General features: G+C 36.4%; 1 protein-coding gene across 3 annotated transcripts in view; it reads left to right on the forward strand.

Annotated features, from left to right (window-relative positions):
* Tmlhe (trimethyllysine hydroxylase, epsilon) overlaps window positions 1–27,609 on the forward strand; it is a 206,093-nt gene that overhangs the window by 3,590 nt on the left and 174,894 nt on the right. For all 3 annotated transcript variants that reach the window (XM_057760307.1, XM_057760308.1, XM_057760309.1), the window contains exons 2-3: window positions 1,844–1,948; window positions 3,645–3,714. The gene's annotated coding sequence lies outside the window, so the exon portion shown is untranslated. The remainder of the gene's footprint in view (window positions 1–1,843; window positions 1,949–3,644; window positions 3,715–27,609) is intronic.

Genomic DNA, 27,609 nt, shown 5'->3' on the forward strand with positions numbered 1-27,609 from the left:
TAACATTTATTGTATTTGTCTTTATTGCTTTATCTCTAGGGACTGATATACTACCCACACAATTAATGACTATTGTATGAATAGTTAAATGATTCTTGGAAATAAACCTGGATAACTTCTTGACCTTTGCATTTTAAGCTACTATGTTCTCAAATTATTTTTGTAGTTCAATGATTTTTGATAGACCATCAGACAAGAATGGTTCTATACAGAAAATTCCTGATGAGCCATTACAAAATTCAACATGTATTATCTGGCATTTTGCTTTACGAAACCATTAGATTTTTGTAACAGTACATTTCAGGAAATATGTTAATGATGTACTTTTTGGTAAAAGACAGATTCATTAAATTGCTGAAGATAATTCAAGTAGTTTGCAACAGTGTGGGAACTAGAAGCAAGCACAGCTTTCTTGTTTCTTAATCTAGAACTTTCCTTTTGTTTATAAAATACCTTAATGACATTAATTTCATTCCAAGTGAGTTTGTAGATACTATTTCAGCACAAATCAGCAATGTATTTTTTTCTAAAACATAAATGAATAACCTTGAAGAAGACCATAAAACTACTCTGCCCTCAAAATATTTCCCTTACTACTCTAAAAATCTCTCGATTGTGATTTTACAATAAATTAATCACATCTTTAAACACTTTATAGTAACTGATTGTTCAGTTCACTTCTCTTATGAAAGTTAACTCAAAGATATCTTAAAGGTGAAAGCATATGTTTAAATATTATACAAATTAAAAAAGATAGGTTGCAAAAGCAGTGAAAGACTTAAAGAGATATTAGTATCTGGTCAAGAAAAAACTGAATAAACATACCTACCTAATTTACATGAAGGGCACATTTTCAAAGTTCAGTTGTAAGAAACTGACTAGCACATGGAGTTCTGAGAAGAATGATACATTCAAACTGTCTTATGTAAGAGATATATATTGAAAATAGGAACAAAAATGTGTAATGTCGGAGAATAACTTGAATGACAGGCAGAATAATTTAGACAATGTTTTAAGAATCAGAAATAAGTTTTTGAACAAAGTAATAAAGTATAAAATTAAACCATATTAATAAAGATATATTGGAGGGAGGGATAGTGAGATTGTTCAGCAGGTAAAAGTGCTTGCTGTCAAGCCTGAGGACCTGAGTTCAAACCTCATAACCCACATGATAGGAGAGAACTAGTTCTTGCAAATTGTACTTTACCCCCAACACACACACACACAAAATAGATAGATGTGAAATTAAAATTTAAAAAGAAATACATACAGGACATGATAAATTGGTTAGGAATATTTGAATTAGGTCAGCTAATTTAGAAATTTAAAGCATCTTGGAGAAATTTTAAAAAAGAAAACAAAAAGGGCTGGTTTAGGGAATTGACAGTGAAAATGGGAAGTTAGGCTGGTTTAATAATAATGATACGAAAAACAAAAAAAAAATAATAATAACGATACATTGTCATATGAAGACGTAGGAAGGTGAGCATGAGTTTAAAACAATATTGGTGCTAGAAAAAAACTTTAGAAACCAAATTATCAAGCCTTCATTATAAAATTGTATTCAAAATTCCAACCTATCTGCTTATCCTAGTTTCTTTTTTACAGTCATCTATGTAATATTATTCTGCCTTAAAGATTATTTCAAGTATGATATTCTGTATAACGTTTTCAACATCTTGTTTGTACTTCCAAACTTTAAAAACAGGAGAGTTGTGGTTTTGTAGAATTTATCAATTTTTAAAAAGATTTGTTTTATTTTTATGTGTCTAGGCTGGTCTTGAATACCTCTATAACCAAGGATGATTTTAAACTCCCAATCCTGCTGTCTCCATTATTTCAGTGCTGGAATTACAGGCATATGTCATCACACCATATGTATGCTGTGAATCAAGGGTTCCATACCTTCTAGAGAAGCATTCTACTGAGACTTATATTTCCCAGGCAGGTATTTATCACTTCCAATTTGTACTGTAATAGTTTATGTATGTCTTATCTTTACAACTAAAATTATCTCACTGAATATCCAACTATGTGTGCCTAAGGTACTTTTTTTTATTGTGATTATTATAATTACACTGTATTATTGAAATAAGTGAAATGAAAAGAACCCAGGACTCCTGATGCTTGGGCCAACATTCTTTATGCTGTACAACAAACAGAAAGGATGGTAAGATTTTTTTTTTGAGTTATTTGTGAGGAAGTATAGAACTTGAGGTGATCATGAGATGTTTTCAAGTGAGAACATTTAGAATAAACTTATTGATGTGGGACTAAAATTTGAGTGAAAAAACAGAATAGAAATTTAGGAGCTACTAACATAGAAGAGATCACTGAATTTTTGAAAATGGATGAAACTTTGGAAGTACAGGAAAGTAATGGAGAGGATTGTGTATCATGTAGAAAGTTAGAGACCAAAAAGATAAAGAACTAGTGGAGAAACCAAATAACAACTTATCATATGTTGGAAAGTATTCAGAGCAGCACGATGTTATAGAATTGCAGAGAAAATATAAATAAAGACAAAAATTTGAAAAAATGATTTAAAATATGACTTAATTTACACATGGGACTATAGGTGAATAATTGAAAAATCCTAAGCATCAATAGGTTGAGAGGAACAAATCATGACATGGTTTGGTTATAAGATTTCATCAACACAGGAAAGCTAGTGAATTGTGAAATAAAAGGAAGGAATTAGTGGAAAAAGAGATGAATAGGAGGTTTAAAGTGTTTGTTGGAGCCAAATTCCAGTGGAATTTGCAAGGATTGACATTCTAAAGCAAAGTATGTTGTGTACTTTAGAGGGAAAGATAGTCACAAGTCTTACCTTTGTTACATTTTAAAGCAAAGGATAGTCACAAGCTTTGCTCTTGTTACAATTTTACCTGGAATTACACTGCTGAAGAAAGAACTTAAGCACCTGAAGCCTGGATAAGACTATGACAACTAAGGAGTTTCCCGTAGCTTGATCCTAGTGAATGCCAAGGGTCACAGAAAACATCTCTGCAACTAAGCCAATCTAGAGAAGGCTTTAGAGTCAGATCTAGGTTTACAGCCAGTTCCATTAATTAGTAGCTGTGTGATGTTTGGCTTAGTTACCTAAGACTTCTGACTCTTACGGTGTCCACTTGTGAAACAGACATTAATTTATTTGTTAAAAAACTGAGTAATTTGAAATAACGTGAATAGTAAGTAAACTAAGCACTCAATAAATGGTAGATATTACTATGATTCTTATTTTCTGAGAGACTACTTCAGACACTGTGAAGAGTCAACTTAAAATTGCAGCAAACTCTCGAGATAGTCATTGGCATGTGGAGCAGGCAAGCACATTAATACAGTGACAACAACACATGCAGAATATATTACTCATATAAAAGAAGTCTTCTATAAATATTAATTATAGAAAAGAAGTAAATATATCTAACTAGCAAGCATAGTTTAATTTTTCTCTTTATCATACCTTAAGATAATTAAATATTCGGTTATTTTCTTTAGTAAAATATGAGATCCTTGATTAAGTAAACAATCAGCAAACATATTGAGAATCAAATTTATATTAGGTTTGGGGGTTAGAATGAAACCAAAGTATAATAGTAAATTAATTAATGATATGCATTTATTTTTAATTTTTGAGACAGGATCATGCTTTGTAGCTCTGTCTGATCTGGCCTTTGCTGTGTAGCCCAGCTTCCCAAGTTGTTATTACAGGTATGTGACTTTTTGTCAATCTAAATTGTATAGTAACAAAAATACAATATTATTGCATAATTATATGTTATTAATTAACATAGAAACAACAGATAAATATATTATTCCATGGATATCATAATCTAGTAAAATATATAAAATAGATAAATATATTAAAGTATATCAAGTGTTTTGGAGAGAAGCAGAAAGAAATATATCTAATTCACTGTTAAGAGTAATGATAACTAACATTTAATATAAATTTTGGGGAGCTAGAGAAATGGCTCAGTGGTTAAAAGTTCTTTTTCCAGAAGACACAGTTAAATTCCCAGTATTTGCACGGCAGCCCTCAACTCAGTAACTCCAGTTCCAGAAAATCTTGAGCCATCTTCTAATCTCCACACAAGATAAAATTGTTTATAATAGAGAATTAGATTAGTTTTAAGGGTACACTTTCTGATAATGATTATTTTAAATGTTGTATTAGACTAAGATATAATGTTGGCTCTAAATAAGCTCAGTGTGTTCTAAGAATTTAAGTGAGATATGCATTGTGGTGACTTCTAGAGAAAAATTTTGCCTCTGTGATATAGTGTGTTTCAATGTAATTCAATAAAACAAATGTATATAAACCATATACTTAACATCAGATAATATGCTTGATGTGAGAGATGCAGTGATGAATGTAGCCCAATATACTATGCTATAAAGCACCAATACAAACTGATTGAATGAGTGGATTAATGGTCTTATCCTCATTATTCATAGCATACAATAATGGACATATAAAATATAAACTGTAATATAATATGTCAATAAACCGGAATGAGATACAATTGTGGCCATAATTATGGTCAGGACAGTATAGACAAAGATAAGTGAGTGACAAGTAAAAAAAAATAAATAAAAAGAAGTATGCAGACTTAGCAACTTATGGTTCATCAAAAAGTTTCATGAGAAAAAAAAGTTTCATGAGATTCTTGCTTTCTAACACTTCTAGACAACTACAAACACTAGCCACTTTACCTGGAACAGTGGAAACTTCCAGACTTGGCTCAGACTTCCTAACTGAACTCTAGATCTACATATCTAACTTTATATCAGATATCTCCACTCATTGTTTTTCTTTCTCTTGACATTTTGGTTGTCAGCCTAACCTTTAATGGTTGAGCCATCTCTCCATGCCCTTCCTTTTTCTGTCAAACAATATAGGAGCTGAGGGGAATTGTTATTTTGTATATGGTAGTAACGAAAGGCTTCTCTCATTTGGATGAAATTTGACTCAAGTAAAATAAAAACCCTGAGACAGCAAGGACTTGGAAGTGTAACCCAGTGGTATATTATAAACCATAGATAGACCTCGGTAATGCACATTCCTGAGGCCAGAAGTGTGAAAAGATTAACTTTCTATTCTTATAGTGGAATACTGGAGAAAGACTGGTAGCATATGAGATGCAGCAAAGGCTCATAATTTGGAGTTCTGAAAGTGATGTTAAAGATTTTGTATTTTACTCAAAATGGTCTGAGAAAATGTTAAATGTTTTTGCACAGAGCACTAATAAAATTTGAACTATAATATATATAATATAAGTATATAAATATAATTTTGTAATGCTCTCTTTAGATGCTCTGTGGAGTATATATTCAAGATACAGGATTGGATTGGAAGTTGGAAAAAATTAGGAAGCTATTGAAGGAGTCTAGATGCTAGAGTAGTAAGAGTAGACATGAATCAAGTTATTGTGTAAATATTTTGTTGTAAAAATAATTTCAGAGTAGTGCTATTTAACTGATAACTGCATAAAAGTAATATTCCTGTTACTTTGACTTCTTGTATCTATCAAAGTGGTTGTACATTTCTAAGTTACAGAAAACTGTGGTTAAAAAACAAGCAAAATTATAAAAGAGTATGGATGGTTTTGTAAAAGTTTTAGGTAAAATTTCAATAGATTGTTTTAGGAATAATTATTAAAATTTTCTGCAACCATATCAAAGCTCTTTCAAGGTGCTGAGTTTAGCCAATATGCACATCCATGTATTCTATATGCATTCTGGGATTTTGTAAACTTCTCTGATTAAAACTGTATAGATTTAGCCGGGCGGTGGTGGCGCAAGCCTTTAATCCCAGCACTCGGGAGGCAGAGGCAGGCGGATCTCTTGGAGTTCAAGGCCAGCCTGGTCTACAGAGCTAGTTCCGGGACAGGCTCCAAAGCTACAGAGAAACCCTGTCTCGAAAAACCAAAAAAAAAAAAAAAAAAAAAACCCAAAAAAAAAAAACTGTATAGATTTCACTTCACGTGTTAACAATGGCTAATAGATGCATTTTTTTAAAAGAGAGTTTAAAACAACATTATACAGACTGAGAAGGTTAATAATACACTCATATGTATAAAATAAATAATGAAAAACAGGTCATGAACTTGCAAAAGGGCAAGGAAGGTATATTAAAGGGTTTAGAGGAAAGAAAGGGAAGGGAGAAATAGTGTAATTAAAATCTCCAAAACAAAAAAAAAATTAAGTAAGAATATAGAATTGATTGTAATTTTGGCTCTATTTTAGTCCTTAAATACTTATATTGGTGTTTTCTCCTATATTTTCCCAACAGTGTGTGTGTGTGTGTGTGCATATGTGTATCTAAATAAAGCATAATTCTCATGTCTTTTCAAAGGGCAACAGATTAAATTTGCTCTTAATGGAAAGGAAGAAATACCTCCTGATTTCTAATTTCTTCATGTGCAGTTTTGCTTTGATATCCCAAATAATGAATTATCTCCCTTTTACTTATATATCCTGTCTTGGACCTGGGGGTGTGTCCTATATAAACTCCTTATGTCCCATAGAGATGACATCTTCATAGGAATTATCTCTAGGATACTTCAACATGCTTCAAATATTTCCTTTTATATAATGTATTATATTACTACTGAGTCTTTTTGTCTACTTTCATGTCTCAGAAGTATATCAAGAAAGGAGTTAATACTACATTAAACATCTGACTGCATGGTATTGAGATTCTGGTTTCAACTTAGCAGGACACTTTCCTCCTCCACATATGTACCAATATTTATCTCACGTTGTTCAAATTATCTTACTTCTTTTTATCTACATTAATTGGAAGTTTTATAATTTGGGAATAAGAAAACAGTGGGGCAAATTCCTACAAATATCAGATATCTGATACATCCATATTGTACTCTCATTTAGAAGCAGGTCAGCCTAGTGTAGGTGACAACAGCATTGAAAATTGCTTTTGACTCTGGAAGAAGTTTGTTTTTAGAACTCACATCCTACCCAGAACTAAATTTAACCATTACTTTCATTTCAAATCATTTTGACAAATTCAATTAAGTTTTAGCTTTGTGTTTCAAGGTCTCCCCCACCCCCTCCTACTAGTCATGGACATTATTCATGTTAAACTTCTTCCCCACAACCACATCAGGTTTCCTTTCCCTTGCCATATTTGTTTCTTTACTTTCTGGTTGGTTTTATTTTCTTTCTTCTCTCATTTCTTTTTTCCCTATCCTCTGATTCCATTTTCCTCTTGATGCTCTTAACTTAAAAAGAATCCCTTAGATTTATTCCTAGTGCTTGAACTGGCATTAGGAGTCCATTCTTTTTGGAGGGATACCTTGATCAGCCTAGATTTAGGGGGGGTGGCCTTGGTCCTACTTCAAAGTGATGTGTCAGACTTTGTTGACTTCCCTTGGGAAGCCTTATACTTTCTGAGGAGTGGATAGAGGCCTGGGGAAGATAGAGGGAGTGGAAGGAAGGAGGGAGTGGGAACTGGGATTGGTATGTAAATGAAAAAAGAATGTTTAAAAAATAAATTTAATAAAAAGACTCCCTCAGGAATACTCTTCTAACAAGTAAAGAAAGGACATGTGCTCAAGATTGAAAATAAGTTTTGTGCAATTATTTATAAAATCTTCTCAGGCTAAAGACATTTATGTTTGTCTTCTTGTGTGACATTTGGTTCATACATAACACTAATGACATCTTTGCATTTGTTGATTATTTATAATATTCAAGGAACTATTACATAGATATAGTTATGAATCTATTAAGGAAAGTGCTAAGGCCATTCTTATTTTAGGATGAATCACTTGAAGCCAACAAAGATATAGAAAATACAAATTAGGTCAAATAGCATTTTTTACAGATATTGCAAATTCTGTATACATTATAGGTGAGAAGTATGAAATAGTTATAACCATACAATAAATCAACATGAAATAAAATAGTTTGTTTTTTCTACTATTGCTATCCAATAGTCTGAGAGAGGCAGAATAAAAATAAGAATCTAGAAAGAAAACATTGAATTTATAATCAGTTAATTGTCTACAATGGTACAAGCACCATTTAGTGAAAAAAGAATAGTTTTTCCAACAACCAGTGTTATAAAATGGAATAGTCTAATGGCAAAGAATGAAGTTTGACCCTAACTTCAAACCATATAGAAAAAAATTAACTAGAACTAGATCATAGCTAAGAAGCAAAAGAAGCAAATATTTGTGACCTTGGATTGTGTAACCCTTAAATACATAAGCTAAGAAGGCACAGGAGTAAATATTTGTGACTTTGGATTGTGCAAACCTCCTTATATACAGCAACAAAGTACAAGTGACAAAAGAAAAGATAGACAAATTGAAATCCTTAAAAATCCTTAGAAGCAATTTTTCTGACAAAATATCACCAGTAAAGTACACATAAAAATGAAAGAAAATTTTTGCCAATGATATTTGTAAATTTAACTCATATCTATGATAAAGAACTCTTTTAACTCAAAAATAAAAGGGAAGTAAGATGAAAAAAGGACCGAGGTCTGATCTCCAAAATATACAAAGAACTCAAGAAATTAGTCATCAAAAGAACACATAATCCAATTAAAAAATGGAGTACAGACCTAAATAGAGAACTCTCAACAGAGGAATCTAAAATGGCTGAAAGACACTTAAGAAAATGTTCAACATCCTTAGTCATCAGAGACATGCAAATCAAAACAACTCTGAGATTCCATCTTACACCTGTAAGATTGGCCAAGATCAAAAACACGGATGACAATTTATGCTGGAGAGGTTGTGGGGTAAAGGGAACACTTCTGCATTGCTGGTGGGAATGCAAGCTGGTACAGCCCCTTTGGATGTCAGTGTGGCGATTTCTCAGAAAATAAGGAAACAACCTTCCTCAAGACCCAGTAATACCACTTTTGGGTATATATCCAAAGGATGCTCAATCATGCCACAAGGACATATGCTCAACTATGTTCAAAGCAGCATTGTTTGTCATAGCCAGAACCTGGAAACAACCTAATTGCCCCTCGATTGAAGAATGAAATTTTAAAAAATGTGGTACATTTACACAAGGGAATATTACACGGCAGAAAAAAATAACAACAGCCTGAATTTTGCAGGAAAATGGATGAAACTAGAAAACATTATTTTGAGTAAGGTAACCCAGACACAGAAAGATATTTATCACATGTACACACTCATAGGCGGTTTTTAAACATAAAGCAAAGAAAGTCAGCCTACAAACCACAACCTCAGAGAACTTAGACAACAATGCAGACACTAACAGAGACATACATAGATTTAATCTACATGGGAAGTAGAAAAAGACAAGATCCTGAGTAAATTGGAAGCATGGGGACCTTGGGGGAGGGGGAAAGGGGGAGGGAAGAGACAGGGAGGGGAGCAGAGAAAAATACAGAGCTCAATAAAAATCAATTAAAAAGAAAAATAGACAAAGGAATTGAACAGAACTTTCCCAAGTAAGACATATTAACAACCAATGTGGGTATGCAAAACACTCAATATCAACAGTAATTAGTAAGATGCAAACAAAAAGCATAGTTACATACAACTTTGCAACCATTAGAATGGCTAATATCAAAACAATTGATAGCAACAGTGTTAGTGGGGAAGTGGAGAAATTAGAAAAATTTTATATTACTGATGAGATTGTAAAATGATGCAGTCACTTTGGAAGCAGTTTGAAAGTTATCCAAAATGTTAAATATAAAGTTATAATATGATTTAAGAATTCTAGCAGCATATAGACATTTGAAAAATATTGAAAATATATGTCTATATAAAATATATGCATAGGCTGGGCAGTGGTGGTACACACCTTCAATCCCAGCTTTTGGGAGGCAGAGGCAGGCAGATCTCTATGAGTTTGAGCCCAGCCTGGTCTATAAGAGCTAATTCCAAGACAGTTAGGACTGTTACACAAAGAAGCCCTTTCTCATAAAAACCAAAAAAAATTAAAAATAAAATATTTTTAGCATTAATATTTAATATCTTGGTTATTTAGAATTAGCTAAAAGATGAAAATAACCAACTAACCCTAACTCTAACACTAAGAAAATAGGATGGAATATTTTTCAATCATAAAATAATTAAAATTGATACATAAATTATCCTTGAAGTTAAAAAAGCCACACACAAAAGGTCATGGACTGTATCATCCTGTTTATATGAAATGTCCAGAGTAGGCAGATATATAAAGACAGAAAGTAGAATATAGGTTTGGGAGGCTAAAGGAAGAGTTTGGAGTGATTGATAATGAATATATGTTTCTTACTTGGTTGATGAAACTGTTGATATTAGGTAGTTATGAGTGCACAACTGTGTGAATATAACCCAAACTATTGAATTGTGTACACTAAATGAGTATTTTTTACTATATGTTTTAAAGTAATATATTGGGGGAACTCACTAGTCTTCATGTAAAAAGACTCCTGGCATAAATAACTCTTTTATCAAAATGCCAGTCAGTCTCTGAAAATCATTTAGCAAATTTTCAGATTTTGATATTATAAATAGAAATACAATAAATATCATATATATACATATTGAGCTTTATACTAAAATATCTATAAGCTAAACTTCCAGACTAAAAATGATGGGCAAAGAATACATATTTTTATTTTGGTGAATGTTGTCAAATTGCTCTCCAGTTTCCACCAATTTATGGTATCAATAAGAAGTTTAGTAGAATGCTCATTTTTAAAATACTTTAACAACTAAGTGTATTATCAAATTTCTGGACTTTGTTCCATTTGAAAAGTCAAAAATTGATACCATTGTGTTTTAAAAATCAGAACAAACATTTTAAAAGATATTTGATCTTTCTATGACCAGTATTAAAAACTGTATTTTCATGTTCTTTGTTCATCTTTATATTGAATTCCTTTTTACTATCAGTCTGTAAAATCTTAATATACACATTTAAATATAATCATTATTATATAATTAAACCACTGATATAAACATAAGTTTTATCAGTCTATAATTGGCTTTTAAACTTAATTTAAAACAATGCACACTATATATGTCATTTTAATCAAATAAAAATACATAGATACAAAAGTTGTACATACTCACAGGATACAAGATAATATTTCAATACATGTATATAAAACTTACCTTCATGGGATTATGGCATCTAGGCTTTGTGGCATATCTCCTCATATTATTGTTTAGTATTCACATATTTTGTATGTTTATATTTTCAATATGTCTCTAACCTGTTTGAGTTTATTGGCTTAGAGATAAATTAGCAGTCTCACAGTTATTCCCACTTGAGACTTAGTGGGCCTTTAAGGATTTAAGTCATTCATCAATTTAAAGAAACTATGGTCTGTTATTCTATTACTTCTTCAACTCCTTATCTTTTCTTTTCCCAGTTCCTCTTTCCTTCTTTAGCTTTTTTAAATTTTTTTTTGCTCATGTCTATATGCCATGACGCATATGTCGTGTCAGAGGATAACCTTTACCCACTTCCCTTTATTTTTTATTTTCCTTTTCCTTTCCAACTTTTATTAAGGAAATCATTGGGATTAAAACAATCTCTACTTCTCTCTTTCTTCCCTTTCATGCTTTCCCCTGGGAGAATCTCTATGTTCATTCTTCAACTAAGTAATTTTGGTTTTAGTTGTGTGGATTGTTAGTCACTCTTCTAGTAAAGTGTAAATTTTTGGCAATTATTTTTTTTTTTTTTTTTTTTTTTCTCTTATTTATTTTTTTATTCTTTTTTAATTAAAATTTCCACCTGCTCCCCGTTTCCCATTTCCCTCCCCTCCTCCCAAATATTGCCCCCTCCCCCCACTCCCCTCCCCCTATCCCCACTCCTCTTCTCCTCCCCCCACACCATTCCCCCTCCCTCTCGATACTGAAGAGCAGTCCAAATTCTCTGCCCTGCGGGAAGACGAAGGTCTTCTATCTACGTCCAGGAAGGTGAGCTTCTAAACAGGCTAAGCTCCCACAAAGCCAGTTCATGTATTAGGATTGAAACCTAGTGCCATTGTCCTTGGCTTCTCATCAGTCTTCATTGACCGCCATGCTCAGAGAGTCCGGAATCAACCCATGCTTATTCAGTCCCAGACCAGCTGGCCTTGGTGGGCTCCTAATAAATCAGTTCCACTGTCACAGTGGGTGGGTGCATCCCTCGTGGTCCTGATTTTTTGCTCTTGTTCTCCCTCCTTCTGCTCCTCATTTGGACCTTAAGAGCTCAGACCGTTGCTCCAAATTGAGAATCTGTCTCTACCTCGATCCATCGCCAGATGAAGGTTCTAAGGTGATATGCAAGAAATTCATCAGTATAGGATAGGGTCATTTCAGGTTCCCTCTCCTTAGTTGCCCAAGGTACCAGCTGGGGACATATTCCTGGACACCTGCGAACCCCTCTAGAGTCAAGTCTCTTGCCAGCCCTAAGATGGCTCCCTTAGATATTAGATAGGATATATACTTCGCTGCTCCCGTATCCATCCTTCCTATATCCCAACCATCCCAATCCCCCGAGCTCCTCCCATCCTCCCCTTCTCATATTTCTCATCCCATTTCCCCTTTGCCCCATGCCACCTCACCCGCAAGTTCCCAGTTTTTGCCCTGCAATCTTGTCTACTTCCCCCTCTCCATGCGGATGACTATATGATTTTCTTTGGGTTCACTTTCTTATTTAACTTCTATAGGATCACACATTATATGCTTAATGTCTTTTATTTATGGCTAGAAACCGATTATGAGTGAGTACATCCCATGTTCCTCTTTTTGGGTCTGGGATACCTCACTCAGGATAGTGTTTTCTATTTCCATCCATTTGCACGCAAAATTCGCGAAGTCATTGTTTTTTACTGCTGAGTAGTACTCTAATATGTATATATTCCACACTTTCTTTATCCATTCCTCCATTGAAGGGCATCTAGGTTGTTTCCAGGTTTTGGCTATTACAAACAATGCTGCTATGAACATAGTTGAACAGATACTTTTGTCATTTGATGTGGCATCTCTTGGGTATATTCCCAATAGTGGTATTACTGGATCTTGGGGTAGGTTGATCCCAAATTTCCTGAGAAATCGCCACACTGATTTCCAAAGTGGTTGCACAAGTTTGCATTCCCACCAGCAATGAATGAGTGTGCCTCGTTCTCCACAACCTCTCCAGCAAAGGCTATCATTGGTGTTCTTGATTTTAGCCATTCTGACAGGTGTAAGATGGTATCTCAAAGTTGTTTTAATTTGCATTTCCCTTATCGCTAAGGAGGTTGAGCATGACCTTAGGTGTCTTTTGGCCATTTGAATTTCTTCTGTTGAGAATTCTCTGTTCAGATCAGTGCCCCATTTTTTTATTGGGTTCATTAGCATTTTAAAGTTTAGTTTCTTGAGTTCTTTATATATTTTGGTGATCAGACCTTTGTCTGTTGCAGGGTTGGTGAAGATCTTCTCCCAGTCAGTGGGTTGCCTTTTTGTCTTAGTGACAGTGTCCTTTGCTTTACAGAAGCTACTCAGTTTCAGGAGGTCCCATTTATTCAATGTTGCCCTTAATGTCTGTGCTGCTGGGGATAAACGTAGGAAGTGATCTCCTGTACCCATATGTTGTAGAGTACTTCCAACTTTTTCTTCTATCAGGTTCAGTGTGTTCAGACTAATATTGAGGTCTTTAATCCATTTGGACTTGAGTTTTGTGCATGGTGATAGATATGGATCTATTTTCATTCTTCTACACGTTGACAACCAGTTCTGCCAGCACCATTTGTTGAAGATGCTCTCTTTTTTCCATTGAATACTTTTAGCTCCTTTATCAAAAATTAGGTGTTCATAAGTTTGTGGGTTGAAATCAGGGTCTTCTACTCGGTTCCATTGATCAACTTCTCTGTTTTTATACCAATACCAAGCTGTTTTCAATACTGAGGCTCTGTAATAGAGTTTGAGGTCAGGGATGGTAATGCCTCCAGACGATCCTTTATTATATAAGATTGTTTTGGCTATCCTGGGTTTTTTGTTTCTCCATATAAAGTTGATTATTGTCCTCTCAAGATCTGTGAAGAATTTTGATGGGATTTTAATGGGGATTGCATTGAATCTATAAATTGCCCTTGGTAGAATTGCCATTTTTACTATGTTGATCCTCCCTATCCAAGAGCAAGGGAGATCCTTCCATTTTCTGGTATCCTCCTCAATTTCTTTCTTCATTGACTTAAAGTTCTTGTCAAATAGATCCTTTACTTCCTTGGTTAGGGTTACCCCAAGATATTTTATGCTATTTGTGGCTATCGTGAAGGGTGATGCTTCTCTGATTTCCATCTCTGCTTCCTTATCCTTTGTGTATAGGAGGGCAACTGATTTTTTGGAATTGATCTTGTATCCTGCAACGCTACTAAAGGTGTTTATCAGCTGAAGGAGTTCTTTGCTGGAGTTTTTGGGGTCGCTTATGTACACTATCATATCGTCTGCAAATAATGAAAGTTTAACTTCTTCCTTTCCGATTTGAATCCCTTTGATCCCCTTATGTTGTCTTATTGCTATTGCTAGAATTTCAAGCACTATATTAAAGAGGTATGGAGAGAGTGGACAACCTTGTCGTGTTCCTGATTTTAGTGGAATAGCTTTGAGTTTCTCTCCATTTAATTTGATGTTAGCTGACGGCTTGCTATAAATTGCTTTTATTATATTTAGGAACGACCCTTGTATTCCTAATCTCTCTAAGACCTTTATCATAAAGGGATGTTGAATTTTGTCAAATGCTTTTTCCGCATCTAATGAAATGATCATATGGTTTTTTTCTTTCAGATTATTTATATGATGGATTACATTGATAGATTTTCGTATGTTGAACCAGCCCTGCATCTCTGGGATGAAGCCTACTTGATCATAATGGATAATTTTTCTAATGTGTTCTTGGATTCGGTTTGCCAGTATTTTATTGAGTATTTTTGCGTCGATGTTCATGAGTGAGATTGGCCTGTAGTTCTCTTTCTTGGTTGTGTCTTTGTGTGGTTTTGGTATCAGAGTAACTTCAGCTTCATAAAAGGAATTTGGCAATGACTTCTCTGTTTCAATATTGTGAAATACATTAAGGAGTATAGGTATTAGGTCTTCTTGGAAGTTCTGGTAGAATTCTGCATTAAAGCCGTCTGGACCTGGGCTTTTTTTGGTGGGAAGGTTTTTTATAACAACTTCTAATTCTTCGCGACTAACAGGTCTATTTAGATTGTTCACCTGGTCCTGGTTTAACTTTGGTATATGGTACTTATCTAAAAAAGTGTCCATTTCTTTTACATTTTCCAATTTTGTGGCATACAGGTTTTTGTAGTAAGATCTAATGATTCTCTGAATTTCGTCTGTGTCTGTGGTTATGTCTCCCTTTTCGTTTCTGATTTTGTTAATTTGCGTATTCTCTCTCCGCCGTTTGATTAGTTTGGATAGGGGTTTATCAATCTTATTGATTTTCTCCAAGAACCAGCTTTTTGTTTCATTGATTCTTTGGATTGTTTTCTGTGTTTCTATTTTGTTGATTTCAGCCCTCAATTTGATTATTTCCAGTCTTCTACTTCTCCTAGGTGAGTCTGCTTCTTTTCTTTCTAAAGCTTTAAGGTGGGCTATTAGGTCTCCAATGTGTGCTTTCTCCGTTTTCTTTATGTGGGCACTTAATGCTATGAACTTTCCTCTTAGCACTGCTTTCATAGTGTCCCATAGGTTTGAGTATGTTGAGTCTTCGTTTTCATTGAATTCAAGAAAGACTTTAATTTCTTTCTTTATTTCTTCCTTGATCCAGGTGTGGTTCAGTAGTTGACTGTCCAATTTCCATGAGTTCATAGGCTTTCTGGGGATAGCATTGTTGTTGAATTCTAACTTTAATCCATGGTGATCTGATAAGACACAGGTGGTTACCGATATTTTTTTGTAACTGTGTAAGTTTGCTTTGTTACCGAGTATGTGGTCTATTTTCGAGAAGGTTCCATGAGCTGCAGAGAAGAAGGTATATTCTTTCTTATTTGAGTGGAATGTTCTATAGATGTCTGTTAAGTCCATTTGATTCATTACCTCCCTTAATCCTCTTATTTCTCTGTTAGGTTTCTGTCTGATTGACCTGTCCATTGGTGAGAGAGGAGTGTTGAAATCTCCTACTATTAGTGTGTGTGGTTTGATGACTGCCTTGAGTTTTAGTAACGTTTCTTTTACATAAGTGGGTGCTTTTATATTAGGGGCATAGATATTCAGGATTGAGACTTCATCCTGGTGAATTGTTCCTGTTATGAGTAAAAAATGTCCATCTCCATCTCTTTTGATTGATTTTAGTTTGAAGTCAACTTTCTTAGAAATTAGTATGGCCACACCTGCTTGTTTCTTAGGTCCATTTGCTTGATAAACCTTTTCCCAGCCCTTTACTTTGAGTAGATGTCTGTCTTTGTGGTTGAGGTGTGTTTCTTGTAAGCAACAGAATGTTGGATCCTGTTTTCGTATCCAATCTCTTAGCCTGTGCCTCTTTATAGGTGAGTTGAGTCCATTGATATTAAGTGATATTAATGACCAGTGGTTGTTAACTCCGGTCATTTTTCCTTTCTTTCTTTCTTTCCTTCTTTTGGTAGTAGAGTTTGTGTGTTTCCCTTCTTCAAGTTGTGCTGGTGAAGGGTCATTAGATGTCTGAGTTATTGTGGGCATTGTTGGACTCCTTGGTTTGTGATTTTCCTTCAATTACTTTCTGAAGGGCTGGATTTGTGGCTACGTATTGTTTAAATTTGTTTTTATCCTGGAAAATTTTGTTTTCTCCATTTATAGTGAATGAAAGCTTGGCTGGGTATAGTAGTCTGGGCTTGCATCCATGGTCTCGTAGTTTCTGCAGTATATCTATCCAGGACCTTCTGGCTTTCATGGTTTCCATAGAGAAATCAGGTGTAAGTCTGATAGGTTTACCTTTATAGGTAACTTGACCTTTTTCCTTTGCAGCTCTTAATATTCTTTCTTTATTCTGTATGTTTTGTGTTTTGATTATTATATGACGAGGAGATGTTTTTTTTTGATCCAGTCGATTTGGTGTTCTGTATGCTTCTTGGACCTTCAAAGGAATATCTTTCTTAAGGTTGGGAAAGTTTTCTTCTATAATTTTATTAAATATATTTTCTGGACCATTGAGCTGTACTTCTTCTCCTTCTTCTATCCCTATTATTCTTAGGTTTGGTCTTTTTATTGTGTCCCAGATTTCCTGAATGTTTTGTGATGAGAATTTGTTGGTTATGCTGTTTTCTTTGATGAGAGTGTTTATTTTCTCTATGGTATCTTCAGTGTCTGAGATTCTTTCTTCTATCTCTTGTAATCTGTTGGTGGTACTTGTCTCTGTAGTTCCTGTTCGTTTATTCAAATTTTCCATCTCCATCCTTCCCTCGGTTTGTGTTTTCTTTATTACTTCCACTTCATTCTTCAAGTCTTGAACCGTTTCCCTTACCTGTTTGATTACTTTTTCTTGTTTCTCTTGGTTTTCTTGGGTATCTTTGAGAGATTTATTCATTTCCTCTACCTTTTTGTTTGTAATCTCTAATTGGTTGTGGCAGTTTTTCACCTCCTGTTTAAGGTCCTCTATTATTTTCATAAAATTCACTTTTGAGTCGAATTCTTCTAATTCTTCTGGATTAGGGTGTACACTTCTCATTTCGGTATTCCTGGATCCTGGTGATGTCACGTTGCCTTTCAAGTTGTTGGGGGAATTCTTGCATTGGCGCCTGCCCATCTTTTCCTTCAAATGGAGCCAGGAGAGGCCTGATGTCTTGGACCAGTCTTTGCTGTGACTAACTCTCTAGGTGTATCTCCTCAGTGTAGGGGCAGGAACCGTTCCCTTCCAGATGAACTCCTCAACACCAAAACATGGATGCGTGGTATTCCAATGACCCGCGTAAAGAAGGCCGAATGCAAGGGGTCGGGCGGGGTCGAGTAGAACACAGGCGACACTGCAGTACAAGCTGGAGGTGCCTGCACTCCCTTTCGGGGGTTGCTGAGGCCTGCCCGCTAGGCAGGCACTCACTGCTCTGGTTGGGCAGCCTTAGTGTAGGGGCGTTTGTGCTCTCTACCGGGACCGTCCACCCCAGGATAGTACACACTCACCCGTCCCGATGAAACTTCTCGGCACCTACACAGGAACTCCTGGATGCCACAATGAGCCAGGGACAAAGGGAAGTAGGGCGCAGGCAGAGCAGGTCCAGGAGATCACAGCAGAGACTGCAGCCCCAGCAGCAGGGGCCCGCTTTCCCTGGCGGGGACCTTGAGGCCTGCCCTCTAGTCAGGCACTCACTGCTCTGGGCTGGTAGCCTTAGTGAAAGGGCAGGAAACTGTTCCACAGCTAAGGACCTTGCAGACAAGGCAGGCTTGGGGGTGGGGGTGGGGGGCGGGTGTGTAGGAAAGAAAGCCTTGCAGCAGGAGCTGGGGGGGGGGGGGGCGTTTGTGCTCTCTACCGGGACAGTGCGCCCCAGGATAGCACACACTCACCCATCCAGATGGGACTTCTCAGCACCTATGCAGGGATTCCTGGTGGCCCCAATGAGCCCGGGACCAAGGGAAATAGGGGGCAGGGAGAGCAGGTCCAGGAGATCACAAGCAGAGACTGCAACCCCAGCAGCAGGGGCCTGCTTCCCCTGGTGGGGACCTTGAGGCCTGCCCTCTAGTCAGGCACTCACTGGTCTGGGCTGGTAGCCTTAGTGAAAGGGCAGGAAACTGTTCCACAGCTAAGGACCTTGCAGACAAGGCAGGCTTGGGGGTGGGGGTGGGGGCGGGTGTGTAGGAGAGAAAGCCCTGCAGCAGGAGCTGGGGGAGGGGCGTTTGTGCTCTCTACAGGGACCGTCCGCCCCAGGATAGCACACACTCACCCGTCCTGATGAAACTACTCGGCACCTACACAGGAACTCCTGGATGCCTCAATGAGCCAGGGACAAAGGGAAGTAGGGCGCAGGCAGAGCAGGTCCAGGAGATCACAGCAGAGACTGCAGCCCCAGCAGCGGGGGCCCGCTTTCCCTGGCGGGGACCTTGAGGCCTGCCCTCTAGTCAGGCCCTCACTGCTCTGGGTTGGTAGCCTTAGTGAAAGGGCAGGAAACTGTTCCACAGCTAAGGACCTTGCAGACAAGGCAGGCTTGGGGGTGGGGGTGGGGGGCGGGTGTGTAGGAAAGAAAGCCTTGCAGCAGGAGCTGGGGGGGGGGGCGTTTGTGCTCTCTACCGGGACAGTGCGCCCCAGGATAGCACACACTCACCCATCCAGATGGGACTTCTCAGCACCTATGCAGGGATTCCTGGTGGCCCCAATGAGCCCGGGACCAAGGGAAATAGGGGGTTGGCAATTATTTTAAAATTTAGATATTTGGAATATTCTTGCATGAGTAGTAATAACAGCCATATATGTTTAGGAAATTCTTAAATAATAATTTGTGTCTTTTTAATGTTAAAATCAAAACTCTGACTTCTGGTATGTGTTGAAACTACAGTGTAGGATTTAAGTTGTACCAATCAGATGCCCTAACATGACACTTAAATGCAAAATTTTCAACACACATAAAGCAGTATTATATGACTTCCATTTTAGTTGTAATAGGAGATGGAAAAGGAACTTGGCTCTGGGGAATGGCAGAAATTGCAAGGGCAAGTTCTTAATAGAGTGGTGGCACAGTGCTGGCAGCAGTAGCTGTTGCAGTAAATTTCTTGGCCTCTAATGCAGGAGCAATAGTTTTTCTTATAAGGAAAGCAGCATTATTCCTGCCCATTATTTCCAGAAACTAAACTTCAACATTGGATGGGTAGCTTTCCTTTTATAAATAACTGTATTATGTACATAACCTCAATTTCAAAATCTTTCTCAAATAATCTCTTCTAATCCCTTTTTTCTTCAGTCCTTATAATGCTCCATTTCCTATATGTTCTGTATCCTAGTGGATCCTGTAATACACTAGCTTCAATAACCTTTTGCTGTCTGTCATCCACTGTCTCCATAGTTTTACTTGTTTTCCTTACTTGACTTTGGAGTTCACAGTCCATAATTACAATAAATTCTCAGATATATACCACCAGCACTTTTACCCTTTTGGTCCAGCATATTCACATGAGAAATAAAGATGATCTTCAGTAAATCCTATGCTCAATCTATTCAATTTCTGTATTAACTGGTTTGTACTTCATTTAATTTTAATATCTTCCAATTCATGGCCTTTAATCTCAATTGTGATTGATGATGCTATATTGTTTTCATAACCTGATCTTTGACTATTTTATACCATCTTCTCTTTACTTAAACCGACACTGTCTATTACTTGTTTCTTACTCTAATTAATGATCTTATTTTATAAACTACTTCTGTTACTATTGCCATTTACTAAATGTTGTCTTCTTAATTGATCCATTAGTATCATTCACATAATAGATTGTTATTCTTTATAAAACTCTTTGCTTGAGTACCAGGTTAATTATACTTCTCTAACTCACTGATTCTTCTTAATATTTTCTTGCATTATTTCAGTTTTCAAATAGAAAAAACTGAGGCAATGCAAGCTTTGATCCTTAAATAACTATTAAAAATATTTGGCACTATCTACTTATGAGTAAATATTTTCACTATCATAGTACCCATGATCTTACAACTAATTAAATATTATTTACAATTATGTTTACTGTTTTTGATATCATCCTTATATCAAGTGTTTATCATTTCATCAAATATAGCTACCAATTTTAAACTAAGATACACAAACATCTATAACTTATCAGTAACATGAATAATTCTCTTATAACACGCCACAAGAAATTTGTTAAAAGTATCAGAATGGAAAAGACAATTCCCATTCTTCTCCCTCTCTAAAACAGTGTTATTCTACGTGTACTCCACAGATCAGCTTCAAAAGTACTACTGATCTATTATGACATAACTATGATATTTATGCAGAATATCCATGAATGATGAGTATACTAGTATACTAGTAGAGTATATAGATTGCATTTTAGAAAATTTTGTTTCATGTTAATACATATATGCACATTATTTACTATTTTACCAAATTCTATGGCAGATTGCATTTTTTTTAGAAAGTAGTCCATCATAGAGAGTTGAAAAGCTCTACTTTTCTAAAAGTATCTTAATAATACTTTAGGTCAGGTGGTATAGTTTCACTTCTTGTATTACCTTTTTCTTCCCCAGGGTTGGCCTTCAAGTCAAGGGACCTGGCTGCCTTCCCAGAAGTCATTTCTGCATAGTTTAATAGCTATAGCCAGTGAAAAAAAGTGTATTTCCTGCCACCATAGTGCAATATTATTACTAATCTAGTAAGGATACTCACTTCTGCTTTTGGCACTGAGGTTTGGGGTACTGCACTGAGTCAGGTAGCTCATAAAAGTGCAACATTTTGAAATGTGGATTAATAGAGATAGAATAACTAGGACTATTTCCCGTTAAAAATATATTGCACTTGATAATTTGGCAGCTAAAGTAAATGTTAGCTCATTTTCAGAAACAATTTTCTAACTGCTAATGTAGGAATTATTTTTTAATCGGGGAAGTGCTTAATCAATATACAAACTATCATTGATGCTCTAATAATAAATCCTGCAACGAGTTGCAAATTAGATAGAACTCTAAAGAAATAGAATAATTTTTGAATCAGCATTCATTAAGAGATATGTCCTATGATTATCCTTTAATTTGTAGAAAACTTGGGCTATAAGTCAGAAAGCATATAAAACTGCAGTCATTTGAGGAGTGAAAGTTTGCTTGGAGTTGTATGTGATATCAGATCCACAGTTTGAGCTAAGAAGTGATAAAGAAGAAAGAAGTAAATGGAAATTCAATCACACACACACACACACACACCACTGTGTGTGTGAACCAATGTATAACATGAACATTTTCTGTAACTTTCTTACACATAACATGTTTATTCAGTTATTAATCCTTCAACAATGATCTTTTCTCACAATTCTACTCCAGGCTATTTAATTGCATGGGAGGTGACTTATTTTAGTAATGTGCAGCAGTACATTATAGATCAGTCCATTTAATCTTTCCAGAATTTGAGTGTATCCTAGTGAATTATAATTAATAACACAAATTAACATATTAACATTTACATATTAATGCTATAAGATTTATGCACAATGAGGATAAAGCAAAGTATGGAAAGGAACTTAGTCTACTTTTATTTTTAAGTGTATTCATGTTTATTTACTGTGCATGTGCACACATGTCACTGTACACGTGTGAATCAGAGGACAATGTGCAGGAGTTGGTTCTTTCCACCATGAAAGTGGAATTCGTGAGGATCAAATTTAGGCCATCAGGCTTGGTTGAAAGCACCTTTACCTGTTAATCTGTCTTTCCTGATCCCATTATCTTAACATAAACACACAAAAGTATTTTTTCTTTTACACTTATAAATTGAGGAGTAACAGTTATCTATATTAAGATTGGCAGTTTTAAATCTTTTTTTTATGATGTTGTACTTTTTTTTATTCTTTTTTTAATTAAAATTTCCACCTGCTCCCCGTTTCCCATTTCCCTCCCCCTCCTCCCACATATTGCCCCCTCCCCCCACTCCCCTCCCCCTATCCCCACTCCTCTTCTCCTCCCCCCACTCCATTCCCCCTCCCTCTCGATACTGAAGAGCAGTCCAAATTCCCTGCCCTGCGGGAAGACCAAGGTCCTCCCACTTCTATCTAGGTCCAGGAAGGTGGGTGTCCAAACAGGCTAATTTGTGATCCTAGAGAAGCTAAATAAGAAAGTGAACCCAAAGAAAAACGTATAGTCATTCGCCTGGATAGGGGAAGTAGGCAAGATTGCCAGGCAAAAACTGGGAACTTACGGGTGAGTTGGCTTGGGGCTAAGGGGAAATGGGGTGAGAAATGTGAGAAGGGGAGGATGGGAGGAGCTTGGGGGAATGGGATGGTTGGGATATAGGAAGGGTGGATATGGGAGCAGCGAAGTATGTATCCTAACTAAGGGAGCCATCTTAGGGTTGGCAAGAGACTTGACTCTAGAGGGGCTCGCAGGTGGCCAGGGAGATGTCCCCAGCTGGTACCTTGGGCAACTGAGGAGAGGGAACCTGAAATGACCCTATCCTATACTGATGAATATCTTACATATCACCTTAGAACATTCATCTGGCGATGGATGGAGATAGAGACAGAGACCCAATTTGGAGCAAAGGTGTGAGCTCTTAAGGTCCAAATGAGGAGCAGAAGGAGGGAGAACATGAGCAAGGAAGTCAGGACCACGAGGTGTGCACCCACCCACTGTGACAGTGGAACTGATCTATTGGGAGCCCACCAAGGCCAGCTGGACTGGGACTGAATAAGCATGGGATGAAACCGGACTCTCTGAACATGGCGGACAATGAAGGCTGATGAGAAGCCAAGGACAATGACACTAGGCAGTATTAAATCTTAGAGAACACAAAAGTTAATTAAGGGTGAGAAGAATTTCCAACTATTTATAAGGTTTTTATATTGCGTTTTTATTTAAAAACTTTAAAATATAGCAGAATTACAAATCCAGTATGTTGCTAATGAAGTTCTCTTTCACTGAAATTCTTTCTTAAAATCAAAGCAAAGGGACTAATTTAATGTCAAATTACCTAGAGTAGTAATTTGAATTAGGCAGTTTACTGTAAATTATTTCTGACTAAACATTACAGAGAAATGTAAAAGATTAATATTTATTGCAGATATATAGAATAAAGAAATATAAAATATTATTTTAGGAAAAGAGAAAAATTTTCTTATTAGCCAATTCATACTCCTACAAATACTTTGGATCAAGACTGAAAGGTAGAAATGTAAACAATGATAGCACCGCTGCTGTTGCCCTAGATTGAATTACAAAACAAGCAGCACATTTAGAAATTTATGCTGGAAAAATCCTTTCAAATGTGTCTGAATACAGAACAGTTACAGTGTTTGTGCAGTCATGCAGTTTGGACTTGTGCCAAGTGTAACGCTCTTATATTCCTGGGCCTACTCTACTGATGAGGAATCTGAAGGCTAGGTTACCATTCAAGGTCTCTATAGTGGGCTTAATTTTCTACCAAGTGCTTTTGAGATTTTATCCCACTATGTTTGATAGTGAAAATAATAATATGAACACCTAACATATATTTGGTACTTACTATGTGCTAAACCATATGTAAGGCAAATTACATAGTTTACCCCAATTACGTTTTACACCTATGAATTTTAAAATTCTTATGTTCAGGTAGAGAACTGATATTCGATGAAGTTAAATAAATTACTGAAGGCCAGATTACTTTTACCTGCCCAATTTGAAGCCTGCTGAGAAAATATTTTTACTGAAGAAAAAGTTTATTTTTGTTTGAAATATAGAGTAGATATCACAGAGCAATAAATTCTGTCAAACCTTCATATCTAGCTACATATTGCCTTCAGAAGTGGTTGCTTTTAGCCATGCCTCTAATGTGCTTTCAGTAACTCTCCTTATTTACTAGTCATGATGGTCCTTAAATCAGTCCCAGTTCTGTGGGTTCCTCAATAGTCATGTAATTTAATATTGCAACAGAGCCTCTGAATCACCTTTTTAAAATACAATTTTTAAGTCACAGAAATAATTAAGAAATAAAAGACCTTTACTGTTGTTTAAAAAAAAACTAGCATATGAAACACTAATTAGTTTGCTCCCTATAGTTATTTGTTTGACAAACAAAAACTTAGAGAATGCAAATTGGTCTAGTACAAGATTCATAGGCGTAGGAAAAAGAAATTTCACAACAGATATTCCTGAGGTCAGAGTCTAATAGGATCTCTAATTTCCATAAGGAACACTTGAGTGGTTCTAAAATGAGATTAGGAATTGTGAAGGAATTCTTCCTTAGTCATGCATTAAAACACTATTGTTAGTCAAAGGGACCTGTACTTAATACTAGAGCATTCTATTTATTCTTGATTCCATTTATCCCTAAAACGCAATTTGAATCAGACACATGTCAGAAATTACATCGAACCCTAATTCAAGGAAGTGGGGGATCATGAAAACCTAGGTATCACCTAGAAAGGATACTGCAAAGAGTGGCGGCTACAAAAAAAAAAAAAAAAAAAAAAAAAAAAAAAAAAAAAAAAAAAAAAAACCCACAGGTAGAGTGGCCCCAAGCCAAGTAAAAACAGAATGGAAGGTTTCTATGGGGGACTTTCTTTTAACGCTCTACATAATGTAAGCAATGGCTGTGTGAGACTGTCTCTATCTCTTTGGCTTTAGTGCCCTGGCTATATACTACCCTTTGCCGTTTTTCTACTTTTCATGACCAATTTCCTCTGTGGGATTAGTGTTTTTCCATGCAATATGGCATGGCTAGAAATATCTTAAGTAACATATGCAAGGAAAAGTCCATATTCTCAGTTGAAATCTGTAAAGGATAGAGGTAGAAAGAGGAGGCAGAAGGAAGGTGGACAATAGGTACCAAAACAGAATAAAGTAGAAAGAATCAGTTCTGCTGAGTCATAACACAGTGAGATAACTATAGTTCACAATAATTTATTATGTATTTTTTAAGATCTAGGAGTTTGTAGACTCCAAACATAAATAATAAGGAAGGTGCTGGAGACATAGCTTTGTGGTAGAGTATTTGCATAATATATGGGGTCTGTGGATTTGAGTATCATCACCACAAAAATACTTTTAAGCAGTTATAAGGGGAAAGAAGTGATAATTATTCTGATTTGATCAATTCATGTTGTAGTCTGTGTGGAACTATCACACTGAACTCCACTAATATGTATAATTAACATACACTAATAAAATTAAAGGTTATTGCCATCCTAAACTAAAAGGTTTCTAAGATTTAGACAGTAGATTACTTGTTTTTTTCTATGATTTTTTCCACCTATCTCATAAACTAGGTGATAGTGGATTTTGGACACAGAATAAATTTTGAAAATATTTGTTAACCAAACATGGAAATAATGAAATCATGGCTGAAGGACTCAAATTGTTGAAACAGACTCTGCAAGTAAAATTGTAACTTGAAATGGTTTTGCTAGTACTTGCTTCAGCTGTTTTGATCTAGGAAATTCTTATCTGTTTTGGCCCTGGAAGCTTTGTGTTTGCTTTTGTCTTTTCTTTTTCCTTTAGCATATATTTTTTTTCTGCGGATTGTACACACAGGAGATGAATTTTAAAGCTCTTCTTGTAGAAATGCATTCTTCTGTTTAAACTTTAAACTTAAAACTAATCTCCTGTCTTGCACAAGCACGTCTACTAGGGGAAAAAATGAAAAAAAAAAGTATTAGTAACCTGGACTCCTCACATATTCACTAAAGATAATTCTGTCCCTGCACACTCTGTTCTGAACTTTGTTCCAAAGATCAGGACAATGGTTAAGACAGAAAAATAAAATAAGACAGGTTTTGTTTGACTAATTTACATTGGAAAGGGCAGAGAATTATAAAGGATGAACGTTTTGAGTATTTTGAGGAAATAGAGTCTGGAATATTAGATAAACTGAGTCAGAATGTAAAGAAGTAAATAAGTGAAAATAATTTTGATGGACTGTTTACTCTACATTATGAAGTGAATTAGCAGACAAAATTAAAAATGTAAATTTATTGTAGACTTTAAAATATTTTTTAATTGAAAAAAAAACTTTCTGCCTCCTCCCCGCCTCCCATTTCCCTCCCCCTCCTCCCGCCCCTCTCCCCCTTCTCCCACTCCTCTTCTCCTCCCTCTCCAGTCCGAAGAGCAGTCAGGGTTCCCTGCCCTGTGGAAAGTCCAAGGTCCTCCCCCGTCCATCCAGGTCTAGGAAGGTGAACATCCAAACTGTCTAGGCTCCCACAAAGCCAGAACATGAAGTAGGATCAAAACCCTGTCCCATTGTCCTTGGTCTCTCATCAGCTCTCATTGTCCGCCATGTTCAGAGAGTCCAGTTTTATCCCATGCTTTTTCAGTCACAGGCCAGCTGGCCTTGGTGAGCTCCCAATAGATCAGACCCACTGTATCAGTGGGTGGGTGCACCCCTCGTGGTCCTGACTTCCTTGCTCATGTTCTCCCTCCTTCTGCTCCTCGTTAGGACCTTGGGAGCTCAGTCCAGTGCTCCAGTGTGGGTCTCTGTCTCTATCTCCATCCATCGCTAGATGAAGGTTCTATGGTGATATGCAAGATATTCATCAGTATGGCTATAGGATAGGGTCATTTCAGGTTCCCTATCCTCAGCTGCCCAAGGAACTAACTGGGGACATTGCCCTGGGCACCTGGTAGCCACTCCAGGTTCAAGTCTCTTGCCAACCCTTAGGTGGCTCCCTTAACTAAGATATGTGCTTCCCTGCTCCCCATCCAAACTTCTTTTATCCCCAATCATCCCTTTTCCCCAAGTTCCCCCCATCCTCTCCTTCACACTTTTCTCTCCCCATCTCCCCTTACCCCCATCCCACCCTACCCCCAAGATTCCAATTTTTTGCCCGGCAATCTTGTCTACTTCCCATAGCCAGGAGGATAACTATATGTTTTTCCTTGGGTTCACCCTCTTATTTAGCTTCTTTAGGATCACAAATTATAAGCTCAGTGGCCCCTATCCATGGCTAGAAACCAATTATGAGTGAGTACATCCCATGATCTTCTTTTTGGGTCTGGGTTACCTCACTCAGGATAGTATTTTCTATTTCCATCCATTTGCAT

This window comes from Chionomys nivalis, chromosome X, assembly GCF_950005125.1.
Source record: "Chionomys nivalis chromosome X, mChiNiv1.1, whole genome shotgun sequence".
Taxonomy (NCBI): domain Eukaryota; kingdom Metazoa; phylum Chordata; class Mammalia; order Rodentia; family Cricetidae; genus Chionomys; species Chionomys nivalis.